Here is a 14,699-nt window from a genome sequence, read left to right on the forward strand (position 1 = left end):
ACATTCATATGACAGAGGGAAAAGATAAGTGAACTGACAAAACCCATGATGCCTCCTAAAGGATGTAGTATGTCCATCACAACTGCTCACACTCCGATGGCCAAAGCAGGTCCAAAGGCGATGGGGCAGGATGTATCATCTTCTTATAAAAAAGGGGAGATTGAATAGTATTGAAAAATATTACAACCTACCACCCTGAAACGTTGTAACTGTGGCCTAACTGGAAAGGGCAGAGTCTCTGGGATCAGGAGGACTTGAATATGAATTTTGGTACCACGACTTTACTGGCTGTGTGACCAGGGAGGAGTTAGGAAATTTCTCTGAGCTTCTGTCTCTTAAGTGGTAAATCCCCATCTTACACGGTGGGTATGAATGTTAAATGTACCAGTACGATGCCTGACGGATACTCTAACGTGTGCTGATAAGTATTAGCCTCAGCCTCTTACCTCAGGGATTAACCGGAATGTAATTCTTCCAAAGGGAGAAGTCAGGGATTGGAAGCCACACCTACACACCTCCCTTCCCTCGTTTTCCCAATAAAATGAATGCAGAGCCCCAAATGCGTAATTCCTCTGCACACTCTCTGAACGTTGTAGTAACAAATGGCTTAGAGTAAAGGGAATACAGTGTTACTCTTCTTCTTCTGGAGACTGTTAAACGCAGTCAATATCAGAGGTGGGATTACTGTATAATTACCCTTCTAAATCGATGACTCACTTTAACAGCTATTTTTGGCTTATGAAAATATTGTCATATAGCAATAGTTATTATAGTTGGAAAACTGGCAAATCCAACGGTCAATAATACTTTGTTCTCACACTGTTTGGACTTTCTTTTTAACATGCGCAGGTGGTTTTAAATACTATTTCAGGTTTCTAGTTCAGAGATATCTCTTTTAAAAGTAACTATTGTTAGTTGTTATTTTTTAAGTAAACTCTATTATTTAGAGTTTCAACTTTTTTCTTACATAAAATAACCCTCTCTCTCTCTCTCTCACACACACACACACAATGAATTCAGTACTTTCTTCAGCAGAAGAAAAAAGTCAAGTGACTCCAAAACTCATCAGATGAAGATAATGTGTGAGCAGGGAGAAGTTAGGAAATTTCTGACTTTTAATGGTCAACATTTTGGTGTGTATTCTTCCAATTTTTTCCTTGAATAAATAAATAGGCAGACTGTATGTGCGTATACACACACAAATACTTACACATATATAATATATGTTTGTGTCTCTGTATATTTACATATATTTCTTTCACAAAAAATGGGGTTATATATTCTATTCTACTTTCAACCTGCTTTTTCATGTAGTTATATTAATATATATACTATTGTTTTAAAGATTTCATTTAATGATTTTATGTGTATTTTTCAACCAGTACTTTATTATTGGATATTTAGAAGATTTGTTACTTTTCTATTATGTAGTCTCTGAAACGGAGCTTCCACTAGCCCATACATGTGAATTAGAAGAAGCCAAGGTATAAGGCTTGTTGGCCAGAGCACAGTTCGATTTTGGTTCTGCTCATTCCTTTGATCAGATCCCATCTATATGAGGGCTCTCCTGTTAAATTTCCAAATGTATGCTGGACATGCTAAAGAACAGTAAGCACAGAGTCCCTCTCAGCATGGCTGAGCCTTTTCTTGGAATTTCCAGCCACTTTGTACTATCAAGTTACCAGATGGTCTGTACGAGTACCTACATCTTGGTTTATTAGCTGCCCTTTCCACGCTTTGTCTTCATCAACCAGTTAATTTCTCTGTGAAAGGACATCAAAGCTGGGTAAAAGGCTACAGACTTCACAGGTCACTGATGCACAGAGTGCCCCCATGTCCAGTGTCATCACAAAGGTGCTCGTGATTAAAGCACTCAGGTACTTTTTTATTTTTCGAAAACAAAAATTGAAAAAGACAGCTTTGTGTTATGATTCTTCCTTTGCTTCTGACCACCAAAATAATTGCTCATAGTCTCCTAAGAATTGGCAATAATGATTCACTCTCAAAAGCCCTGAATGAAGCCACTGTTACAGAAACATGACTGCCTTTATGCATGAAACAATTACATTTTTAATACCACATAGAATTAAATGTAAGTCTCCATCTGCCTCTGTTAAGAGCTCCCTTTGAAGAGACTGAGAGGCAAATTACCAGGAGCTGGTGGACACTGACCTCTAGATAGGCTCCTCCTGGGCTCAGACGGCAGCTCCTCTGATAAATGTGTTCCTGTTGGTCTCTTCAGAGAGGAGCTGTTAAAGGAAAGGGAAGATTATTTGCAAGTGGGTAGGAAAATGTTCCAACAAAAGAATGAAATGAAGTAATTAGCGTCCGTCACTGCATAAGCACCAGCACTGTGCCCAAACCTTCAGGCTGCAGTGAGTGAGGAAAAGGGTGCCGTTCCCACTGCAAGGCAGAGTCACCTGCAGCCGCTGACCAGTCACGGGGCACCCCTTCTTCACTCTGGGGAGGATGGGAGGTGGGGAGGCTGCAAACTTGTCCTAGGATATTTCTCATCTTAATAGAACCTTTTAAAATGGGGACCACTTCTTAAGGGAGGACTATGCAAAATGACAAACCCAAAGGGGGACTAATTCTTTTTAACATGATCTGACCCTTTAAAAGTAGAAAGTTCAGATTATTTGTGGGCTGAAGTTAGCTGATCATCAGTTTTGACTGCATGTGAGGTAGACCTATGGCTCAAGAAAGCCCAGAAACCTGACCAACATGCTATCCTGCTAAGCCTGAGGTCTGACAGGAATCCCAAAGCTATGACATAAGCCTTCTTACACCTGATTTGTGCTGTATTATTTTGGACAGTGACAGGAGGTCATGGGTTGTCTATTTCTTACAGACAATTTGACACCGTGGACAGTTGGAAAATGTGATCAGACAAATGGACAACTGGAAAATGTGTACGGCAGAAGGATAAAAAAGGATGTCTGGGTATGACCCTAGTTAGCTATAAGTTAGCTTTGTCCAAGAGACAGATGGTGGGGCTGCTACCCGGAATGAGGTTACCTCATTTTTGCCTTGAGGAGAGACTGGAAGAAAGGGAGCTGGTGGGTTTGCTCAAGGGCTGGGAGAGCTTATATGAAATTGGATGCCACCAGCTAAGGAAAAAAAAGCAGTTAACTTCCATCCAAACCAAAGGGTTTATTTAAAGAATAGGGGTAGTGGGACGTGGAGAAGGACAAGAGTTAAGCAGAGTGAGAAGAAAAGAGAAAACAGAAGAGACAGGAAACACTTGCATTTTAAGGTCTTTCGTAAACTCCCTGGCTCCTTACCTCTCTACCTTGTCTCAGGTCTGACGCTAAACACTGCCCTTAGGAAGCCTCCTGCCCCCAGCCTGCATGAGACACCCTTATTGGACTCTTGGAGTTCCCAGTGTCCCCTCTTGTCACAAAAGTCTCCAATGGCCTAAGTTGGCTTGTTTGTCCATCCAGTAGACGCTGAGCCTCGTGAGTTCAGTGATGTGCCCACTGGGCTCCCTGCTGTGGTCTGTGCCTGAGGAACAATGCCTGGGGGTACTGCTAGTGTTCAGAAAGCATGCTGGATGAATAAACTGCAGGGGGAGGGTGCAGGGGTCACAAGCAGAGAGGAGAGCCTAATCAGAGAGGAGCAGATTCATGGGGATGGACAGCGTCCACAGGTGGAGAACTGTCACAGTCTGGGGACTCAGAGGAGCAGCACAGAGTGAGTGAGAAAGCCACAACAAGATGGAGCCTGAGGGGTGAGCGGGGTTGGTCACTAAAGGGCCCCCCAAATCACGTGAGGGAGAGAGAGAGAACACTGGCAGGAAAAGCGGGAAGTGCTGTGATTAAATCTGTATGTTTAGAAAGAGGAATTTTGCTGCAGCCCAGAAAACAGATTGGAGAGGGGCCAGCATGGAGACAGCAAGCCCGTTTGGAAGACCGTTGCAGGAACTGATGGGAGATATCACCGTGGGCTGAACCATAACAGTGCAGAAAGGATGGAGACGTGGTTGAATTTAAGAAATACTTCAAAAGCAGAGTTGACGGCTTTGATGTTGACTGGAGAATAAGGAAGAAAGAGGAGAAGTTAAGACTGATACCTCTGTTTCAGGCTTGAGTAAGTGGATTCTCAGTGGTACCGTTCACTAAGGCAAGAGAAGTAGGAGAAAGGGTATTTCTGCATTTGGGTAAGTTCAGTCTCAGGCAGGTCGAAGTTGATGTGCCTGTGGAATATCCAAGAGGACGCGCCCAGAGGCAGGTAGATAAGCACGTCTCGAGAGCTCAGGTGAAGAACGGGGCTGGAGACACAGAGCTGGTGGTCGTGGGCAAAGAGGTGGTAATGGGAGCCGTGGAAATTGATGGGATTGCTCAGAGGAGGAGGTGGAGGGAGGAGACAAGAAGACTCAGGACTCCGAAGATCAGACACCCTGTTTAAAGTGCAGAAGAAAGGAGCCTAAAAAGAATGGTGTGATGGAGCAGCCTACGAGATAGAGAAGCGTCACAGGAGCTGAGGGGAGAATTCATTTCAAGTAGAAGGAGTGGACTAAATATTCAAAGTCTGCAAGAAATTAGGCTGACAACTGAGACACATCTATCAAATTTAGCACCAAGGAAGTAATTCGTAACCTTGATGAGAACAGCTTCAGTAACACTTGGTGGACAGAAGCCATATTCCACTGTGTTGAGAAGTGAGCAGGAGGGAACAATATGAGTACAGTGAATATGGACAAATATTTCAAGAAGTTTGACTATGAAGGGGCAAGTACGCTTACAGTTTTCAAAGCCCTTAAACATTCAACTTTTATAGGAAGAAATAATGGGCAACAGGGGACTCAGGAAGAGCAAAGAGCAAAACAGATCCCCAAGAGCAAAACCACAGACAGAAAGCAGAGGAACTGACTCTGCTGGGAACGTTGCATGTAAACTCTGGTATATTGGATGGTGTTTTGCCAAGTGAAGATACACAAAAGCAACTGGAAAGAGAAGAGTGGTTCACTGATGGAGGGGCTCTGGCTGAGACAGACATTGAAAGAGTTCTATGCAGTAGTGGCAGCCGAGACTGTCCACGGGAGTAAGACTCCCAGGGAAAGGGTGGGAATGAGAGGGACAGAAGAGTAAGGACAGTGATGCCAACAGTCCACTGGTATTTGTCACCTAGGAACTTCTCCTGACTGGACAACTGGATAAGGGAAGTCAAGAAGTCATTTCTATGCAGACATTTAACCTTTACTGAATTATCCTGAGTACAGAGAAACCTACATTTCTGCTTATTAAAGACAAGTTAGCACTCCCCCCACCTCCACGCCAGACTGCGAGTCGTGCAATACTCCTGACTTTACAACTTTGCGTTTTCTGTGATATGTCATTTCTACGAACAATGTATTTCTCACCATAAACTACTATTTTCAATAACGAGTAAAAGTATGAAAAATGCAAACAGAGGGTTCACCCCAGGCTCTCTCTGAATGAATGCTGAAAGGTGTGTGTTTGGGCAAGAGCCAACATGTGGGTGACGAAGCTTAGAGGACATGCAGTGCTGTGTTAGGAGCTGAAGCTAAAAGGTGGGTGGAAATCAGATCCCTGCAGGCCCCTAATAGTCTGCTAAATACTTTTAGCTTCATTCTGTAGACAACGGAAACACATTGAGTTATTGAGAGTAGAGAGTGAGAGGCTTAGATCTGAGATTTAGGAAGGTAATGCCGGTGGTTAGTAGGCTCCTAAAAAAATATTTGCTAACTGAATGGAGAAAAGATGACTGGAGCCCAGGGAGTCAGATAAACGGTACTGTTACTGTTTGAAAGATAATGGGAGATAAGGTGGATGGTCTCTCACTCGGTGCAATCGGGGACTGAATGTGATCAGTCATCTGCTTTAATAAGCAGGGAATTGAAAAAAGATATATACACTTACTGTAGATATTACATTTTAACCTAAGACATATACAGGTACATTCATCCAGCAATTGTATGGTAGAGCGCCAAGGTCGTTCCCTGAGTACAGGTCTGCTAATTGGAGTTGTATTATTTTATCATTTTTTTTTCTTGTATGAGCTACACTCATGTTTCTGTTTCTTTAAGTCAAAGCAAAAGGCAATCAGAGTGCAGAATCTGAAAGTCATTGTTTATAAGATTTTCCCAGTCACGTTTGGTTCACCTTTCCCATACTTACTTGGATTATAATAATATTTTCAGCCACTCACTCTCACCAAGTCTTTCCAAAGTATTCAACTTAGTTTTCATAGGAACAGCTCTCTTTTACGCTCATGTTTCATTGGTTTACATGATAAAATACTGTAACATAATAAAAGGTGCAACTGCACTGACTGCCTTGTGAACAAAAGACAACTGTTTCTTGGTAAACACACAACTAAATTTGTAGGACCAGGAAAGTTCAATGCACCAGACAATCTCCTGCTAGTCTCCAGCTGTAAGTCTGAAAGAGGATCGGACAGTATAGTTAATGAGGTGATTTGGCTAACTGGGGACTGGCTCACAGGGCTTCTACTGTGAGGATGTGAGCTACGGCAACAGTGGGGAGAGAGAGGAGAGGATGAATTGAAAAGACATCAAGACACCAGCTTTGGAAATAAATAGGCTTGAGTTCAATTCTGACTTCACCACCTATTTGTGAACCTCAAAGTTTCTGTTTTCTCACATGTAAAACAAGAATAACACAAAGTGTACTGAAAGATTGATTGGGAAAGTGCAGCTAATGTACTTAGCAACGTGCCTGACATAAGTAAGTAATCAATGATATTAAATCAATAGAAGTTTATGTTGAATTTAGGGAAGCAAAGAGTCAGTGATGACTCCCAATTGTCTCCCTTGGCTGAATAAAAGATAATAAGACAAAAAGATAATACCACTAACTGAAATAAAAGAAATAAGTGTTTGGCAGGTAACATAATAAAGTTAGTTTTGGATATATTGAGTTTCCTGGTGTGACAGCCATATGGAAGTGACTAGAAGGCAGCTGGAGATATTATTCTGGCTTTCAGTGAAAAGTCTTGGTTAGTAATATCAACATGAAATCATCCATATAGAAATGATAAATGAAGCCATGAGAATGGACAGGTTTGGGCAGAAAGAGAGTTGGGGACATGGCAGGCTGGTCAGGGCAATACACAATCAGAAGTGTGGCAAAATCCAAGGCACAAGAGGGACCAGCTGGGTAGTGAGGCAGCAGTGGCATGTGCAGGAGGTTACAGGTCTAGATGATTAGATGTGTTCTGTGTCTTGCTCATCATCTCAGTACAGCCTCCAAAGTCTGAAGCAATTTTTTTCCCACTGGAGGCATCTCAACGCTCTCCAGGTAGCACTGGAAGAGTAGGCAGCTATGAAAGTGATTTCACAGTAGTTTGAAAGGGAAGCAAGACTGAGGGGAATTTTCTTTGTAACAGAGAAGCCTTGAACATGTTTTAATCCTGAGGGGAGGAAAACAGTAGCAAGAGAAATTTCTTTTAAAAATTAGAAATCAAAACTGGTTTTCTCTCTTATATGAGATTGTAGGTGTTCATCTTGGTTCTTTTCTGTGTCTTCCAAATTTTCTACGTTGACTGTATAAATCCTGGACTCAGAAAAAAAAATACTATTTCCTTCAACATGAGATAGGAGACTGGGGATGGTCTGTGAGACAATGTTCCAGAAAAAGTGAATGGGGGTGGGTTTGAGAACATAGGTGGAGAAGAAAGCTTGGGAAGGGGACAGGGACACTTCTCCCACTGACAGAAGACAGAAAAGAGGAGGACTGAAGGTTCAGAAATTCTGAAATGGAGGTAAGAAAATATGAGGAAAATCACATCACTGGACCTCTACATTTTTTAAAAGTAATTTAGGAGGCAAGGTCGTCTGCTAAGCCTAAGGAGGAAAGATAGAACTAGACATACAGAAAGAGTAAAGATGCTGTTAAAACCTAATATGATGAACAGAAAAAAGGTTTAATTTGAAATTGATAAAAATATTTCCAAAGAGCCAGGAGACCTAGCTGAGGCTGGATACGATGTGTCCGTAGTGGAGCCAGGTGCTGAGTGAGCTCCCGTGGCAACAGTTAACAGTCCGGGAAGGGCGGCAGCAGGCAGAGCTCCCCTGGCAGGTGTATGGGGTCGTGGATGAGGACCTCTAAGGTGGCCTTCACTCCCATCAGGCCTGCTCCTCTTTTTATCTCTCTCCGGCAACTACCGCCATGCCCTTTGGCTCCTTGCAGAAAGCCTGGAATCAGGCTAGATTCTTCCTTCTCTTACTTGAACCCCATCGAAACCATTCCCAAGGTCTGCCACTTTTTCTCCTAACTCTTCTTCTGCCTTCACTGTCACCACAGCTGCTGAGGCCACTATCATTCTCTTGCCTAACCATGTCCTTGGTGTCCAACGCTCTTCCCTGTTTCTGCCTCACTCAGTTACATTCTTTCACTGTCTTGGTCTTACAACAAACAAAACAAACCAACCACATCAGGCATTGTTTCACCCTTTTAAGAAGCTTAAAAGGCCTCCGATTTCTCCTGGAATAAGGACCGAAGTTCTCAGCACAGCTCACCGGGTCCTCAAGATCGGGTCCCTGTAATGTGCCAGACTCACCCCGCAGGGACTCTCCCCTTTCTCTGTGCTCATGAGCCTTCTCTTTGCTTCTCAAAAATATGAGATGATAAGTGACCAACAGAAGCAGAGACGTGGGGGGCATGGGGGCCGGTATCATATAATCAGATGCTATGGACTTCATATGGAAGAGAAAAATAAAATTAATTTAATTTAATTTAAAAAATTTAAAAGACTGAGCATTGACCCAAAAAGGCTGAATAATTTAAACTGGAAAGAAAAATAGTGATGTTTATATATTGTTTGGCTTTCCCTTACAGCCTCCGCCCTGGTTACCCTGTGCTTAGAAGCTTGTGGGGAAGCTCAGGTCTGTTTTAGGGAATTAAAACCCAGACCCTTCACAGTCATCAGACCCTCCAAGACAGCTGTCTCTGAGCACTGTCCCCAGATGTCCCAAAGGCATCTCAACCCCAGCAACTCCCTCCTCCCCGCCTGCCCCCCTCCATCTCCATACGCCACACCAGTGCCAGAGCAGAGCCATCCTGGCTCCTCCCACACCTGGTCCTACTGACACGGCCCTCCAGTCCTCTCTCAGCCAGGCCCTCAGCTGGGCATCTGTTCCCAGTCTAATTCCCTTCCCCAGTCTCTCCTCCCATCCATCCATCCTCCTCTTAGATACTGCGGTGGCTAAAATGTCTTCCAAAAATACCAGCTTGATTACGTCACTCTCAGGATGAAAAAGGAAAAAAGAAGAGGAGGTAGTAGAATGTAATAAAAAATATGGACATTGCTTCCAAGGAGTAGGGAGGAAAAAGGGAATGACCTCTGTTTGAAAGAATTGTGATTCAAGTGGGGTAATCAGAGGAAAGCCAAATTTCAGTTGGTCTTACTCTTAATCACTTACTTAATTAGATAATACGTAAGTTCACCACTTCTCTGTATGTCTGTGGACAGTCTGAGGCACTGAGGATGATACATACTAGTTAGTACAAAAGGGCAGACTCTCCGTAACGAGCCACGAGGTTGGCTCATTTCTGCAAAACTTCCACACAAAAATGTCAGAAAAAAATTCTCAGACCTTTGGTTTCATGACAGTAATATAACACTTAGGATGGTCATTGAAAAAAAAATCTCTTAGAAATTGGTTGAAACTCAGCAATGACGCCAAGTGAGATCACCAGACAATATGTGCAGTTGGCCTTCTCCCACTTCCCCACTCGATGGGTGACTCAGCCCCTGTTCGGCAGGGCCACAGGGACAAGGCTTTGCTGCCTAAAGACCACATTATGCAAATTAAGTGATCATAGTCCTTTTTTCTAGCGGGCAGCAGGCATAAAAGAACCACGGCTCAAACAGCATGTTTGTTTAGCAAAGAGCCTTGTTTCCAGGGATCATGGGAAAAGAGCCTCTTTCTGACTTCTTTATGTAAACGCCAAGGCACTTTTCAAAATGTTATGAGAGCAATCATTTGAGCTGCTGCTATTTGACAAGTGAACGGTGGTTTTCAAGCAGCTCGTCAAATCGTAGTCCCAAATCTGGTAAACAAAGGCATTCGGGAGTTGTCTGCAGCCTCAGGCTGCACACATCACTTGTCTACATAGACGACTGATGTCCCAGCCTGAACCTGAACTGGGTTCAGACATTCTGGATGTGTACAAAGTGATCTCCTGAAGCATCCGTTGGAGAACTCAGAACCATCTTTTTTTTTTAATTAAAAAAATCTTATTGATAAGTATAGTTGACACACAACATTCATTTCAGTTGCAGGACATAGTAACCTGACACTTATATATACATTACAAGTTGATCACCACAGTAAGTCACCATCTGTTGCCATACACAGTTATTACAACATTATTGACTATATTCCCCATGCTGTACAGTACATCCCCATGACTTAATTTATTTTGTAACTGGAAGTTTTTACCTCTTGAGCCCCCTCACCTACATTTCCCAACCTCACCCCCTCCCCTCTGGTGATCGCTAGTTTGTTTTCTGTATCTGTAAGTCTGTTTCTATTTTGTTTTGTTTCTTTTGTTTTTTAGATTCCACAAATAAGTGAAATTGTACAGTATTTGTCTTTCTCTGACTTATTTCACTTAGCATAATACTCTCTAGGTCCACTCATGTTATTGAAAATGGAAGGATTTCATTCTTTTATGGTTGAGTAATATTCCATTATATATATATGTATGTGTGTGTATATATGTATATGTGTGTGTGTGTGTTTGTGTTTATATACATATATATATGTATCTTACACCTTTTTATCCATTTAGCCGTTGATGAACACTTAGGTTGCTTCTGTACCTTGGTGATTGTAAATAATGCTGCAATGAACATAAGGATGCACATATCTTTTCAAATCAGTGTTTTCATTTTCTTTGGATAAATACCCAGTAGTGGAATTGCTGGACTGTATGGAACTTCTGTTTTTAAATTTTTGAGCTCCTCCATACTGTTTCCAGAAACACACCCGCAGTTAGAACATAGGAATGATTCTCAGTGCAGTTGGGTAGCTGCCTTCTACTCAGCACCATGAATCATGACTGCATGAAGGAGAGAGAGAGAGAGAGAGAGAGAGAGAGAGAGAGAAAGGAAGTGGAGGGTTGATTTGGCTTTTAAGACACCGTGCCCAAGAAGGCTGAGGGGACATCCCCTCTCACCTCACCCCAGGTATCTGTGTGGCTTTAGCACTGCAAGAAAACTTTAACAGCATCACCCAGCGCAAGACAGATGATCAGGAGACATCAAGAGTCACATGTGACAAGAGGGGATTTGTCAGAGACAACACAGTGGACTGGGAGCCACACTTGCTGTAGAGGGTCATTTTGCAGAAAGAGTAAAATCTAAGATAATTCATAAATTTCTTGCCTGGCCAACTGATAGGTGGTGTTGCCATTTCCTGGAAGAAGAGAATGAAAGATAAGCATATGATGACCTGTTCAGTTTTGGACATGTTGAGTTTGACATGACTATGAAATTTCCTGAAGAAGGTGTCAAGAAGGTAGTTAAGAGCTTTAGCGATAGACTGGGGCAGAGCTATAAATTTAGTGTCATTGGTTTAGAGATGTCAGTTGCAGTTACAGCTATTGAGGAGATGGTCCAGGGAAAGTACATGAGGAGAACAGAAAAAGACTGCAAAACCCTCGGATTATCCACATTAAAGGGAGTAGCAAAAAGTGAGCTTAATAGAGTAATAATTGAATAACAGGGTAAGCCTAGAGGTGTAAGATGGAGATCTGGGTAAGTTGCCCCCCAAAGAAATCTTACTTATAACAATTTACAGTCATTTTTTGGAAAATTGTGTCATCTTTTTTTGTTGTTTCAAGATCTTTGTTTCTAGATATTCCCTTTCAGAGAAGCTGACCACAGAGTATTAAATCTGAAACTGGATTTTCAAGTAAAAGAAATAATTGTTAGGACTTTGTTTCAAGGATATAAATAAGCAAGTATTTAAGCCAGGAACTAATAAAAACAGTCATTAGTTGAAGCATAGCAATGTAAGTCCTAGAAACTTCTATTTCTTTTTAAAGATTGATTGTCCAGTAAGACACCAGTAGCATAAAGAGCCACATTAATTGGTGCTTATAAAGTGATTAATCTATTCATTTCCCTTCCAGTCGTTTGAAATGCTCTATAAGGTGCCCCTGTGGGAAAAAAAAAAAGTAATATTTTAACAGAGCCTTTACAAGGGCTTTATTTTGCAAGGTTTTAGAGTGTGGTGGCACGATTCTCAGCCTCATAATCGAACACCAGCCTACTCCAAATCTGACGTTTTTACGTAGGTTCAGAAGGTATGCAGGATAGGAAGTCTAACACTGAAATTTCAGAAAGCAACTTTCATTTTTTTTAACTGGAAAATAAACAGACTGCTATCTTCTTTGTAAAATAGGTCCCACGTGATACATAATAAGGGTGACAGCTCTGCCAAATCCCTGCATTTCTTTTTTTCTTTAGGAATAAAACAAGCATTTAGCACTTGCCCTCGTGCAGGATGACTTGCAACTCCATGCCCAAGTCCCACATTCTCCAAGCCCTTGTCTCACGAGGAATCCTGCCCACAGCGAGCATTTGTTCTCCAGAAGAGCTCAGACGGGATGCTGAAGATGATGCACGCAAATTTATGGGTATTTCTGCGTGTTCCACATACATTTCTCACAGAATTGAGTGGACTGAAGACTACCGTGACTTGAAAGTTGGTTTCTCTGTTTATCAGTTCCCAGAACTCGCAAGCCCTCCGGAATGGAATGAGCAGCCACTGCACCTGGCAATTAGTAGCCTCCATCTCCTCATTCTTGGTCTTCCGCCCGCTGGTCCTGATCATCTTCCCATCTGTATGTTCAGTCCTGCCCTTCTCAGACAGGAAGCATTTGAAAAGCCTGGAGCCCTTGATCTCTTTGTGGTCATGAAAAGTTTGATATTAAATGTCCTGAAGGGAGTCCACTGGCTTGTATTGCACTAGTAAGCACCTTGCAGGCTGCCCTACATCAAGCTGTGAGGCCCCGTGTGCAGGTCCACATGCTGTCCCTCACTCCTCTGAGATGCTCCCATGGGCCTCCTGCACTTGCCGGGCCTTTGAGAACTGGTCCTCCTTTGCTCTTGCTTGTTCTGCTCCCTAGAAACTGTCGCTTTGCCTTGCATTCCAATCTAGGGCCCACATCCCTGCTGCGCTTACATGGGCCAACTTGCTGCAGGCTGTCAACCTCTCTGAACTTCCATCAGGTACTTCTAAGGCTGAGTACCTGCTCCTGCAACTGGGTGCTTTCTGCCTCCCAGGTGGATCCCGTCAGCCCTGGAACTGGCAAAGGTCTCCTTGGGCTAGGCCTATATTACTAAGGGGGCCAGTATCAGGTTAATTACCTTTCCCTATGATCTGACTTGCTAAGAATAAAAATCTGATGGGTCCCTGATAAATCCCAAACTATATGATTAACATCTAACGTGCGAGAGTATTTCACTCTACACCAAAACTGCGTCATCAATTATCTGTGTAATGAACTCCCCTGATGAAGTGAATAAACTTTTAAAATATGTTCAGATTACATAGATGTGGTACCTGACTATTAGTAACAACCTTTGCAAATAGTCATTTTTTTTTTCAGTAAATGTAGGGTAACCAATTGCCTAGGTTTATCCAGGACTCTTCCAATTTTAGACTGAAAGTCCTGCACACTGAGGTGGTTGGTTGCCCCAGGGAAATGACTCAATCTCCCTTGTCAGTCTGGATCTGAAAAGTGCGAAAGGACCCAATTATAACTGTATATAAAATTATAACCTGATGATTCTATTTTTAATTGTAGCCTCTTCCTATCCACTTAGCACACTGTAGGGGTACTTTCAGCTAAATGGGATCCTTTCCACTTAGACCCCTCTCCCTTTGAAAGGAGCTTTTAGATCCCCTACATGACATGTTTTGTTCCTAAGACCGTAATTAACACTGCCTTCTAGGTTTTAGCAGATCATCCTGACCCAGATAGTGACCCTGGCTCCACAGGGAGGCCTTTTATCCAAGTCTAGCAGTTGTCCTGGTTTTCTCGCTGTTCTGACTGCTGCAGTGCAGAGCCCTGTTTCTCCATCTTACAGCAAGTATTTTAAGTGTTTAAACCAGGAAGGGAACAGAAACTTAAGGCTAAATTAAGCTAAATAGTTCTTTTTTCCTGTTCAGTAGTCCTATTTAACATCTTAATTTGCTAAATATACACCATGAATCTCCAAAGAGATCAAACAAATGAACTATTTCTCAAACATATTTGATCATGGGTGTCTTTGGTGGGATAACATTAATGGCTTATGGAGTTCATGTCTGGCTGTATAAAGGTGGGGGCGTGCTAGCATAAGTGGAAACGCACAGACTTTGCTGCTGGAGAGCTCTGGGTTCAAATCTTAGCTCCAGTGCTTCTTAGTTGGGTGACTTATTCACTTAATCTATCTCTAAATCTTTTACTTGATTAAGTTTCCATGTTGTTATTAAGGAAAAAAAAGAAGGTAGAGGAGGAAGGAGATTTAAAGGCAACTTCTGTTTCCCCCTTTTGAATACCAGCTATCTACCTGTTGGGACTGTCATAAGGATTTATAAGCTTGGGGATGAAAGGCACCTGCCATACTACCTCAGAAGTTCCTGGTGGGGATGTAAGATGAATATCTTATTCCAGTGACTACTGCTTCATGAGAGATTAATGGAACAAAGCTAAAAC

The 14,699-nt window shown here is 42.4% G+C and overlaps 1 protein-coding gene across 30 annotated transcripts in view; it reads right to left on the bottom strand.

Moving 5' to 3' along the window:
- LMNTD1 (lamin tail domain containing 1) overlaps positions 1-14,699 on the bottom strand; it is a 314,635-nt gene that overhangs the window by 88,214 nt on the left and 211,722 nt on the right. For all 30 annotated transcript variants that reach the window (XM_074357488.1, XM_074357490.1, XM_074357489.1 and 27 more), the window contains one exon: positions 2,173-2,249. The gene's annotated coding sequence lies outside the window, so the exon portion shown is untranslated. The remainder of the gene's footprint in view (positions 1-2,172; positions 2,250-14,699) is intronic.

The sequence above is a fragment of the Camelus bactrianus genome, chromosome 34, assembly GCF_048773025.1.
Source record: "Camelus bactrianus isolate YW-2024 breed Bactrian camel chromosome 34, ASM4877302v1, whole genome shotgun sequence".
Classification (NCBI taxonomy): Eukaryota; Metazoa; Chordata; class Mammalia; order Artiodactyla; family Camelidae; genus Camelus; species Camelus bactrianus.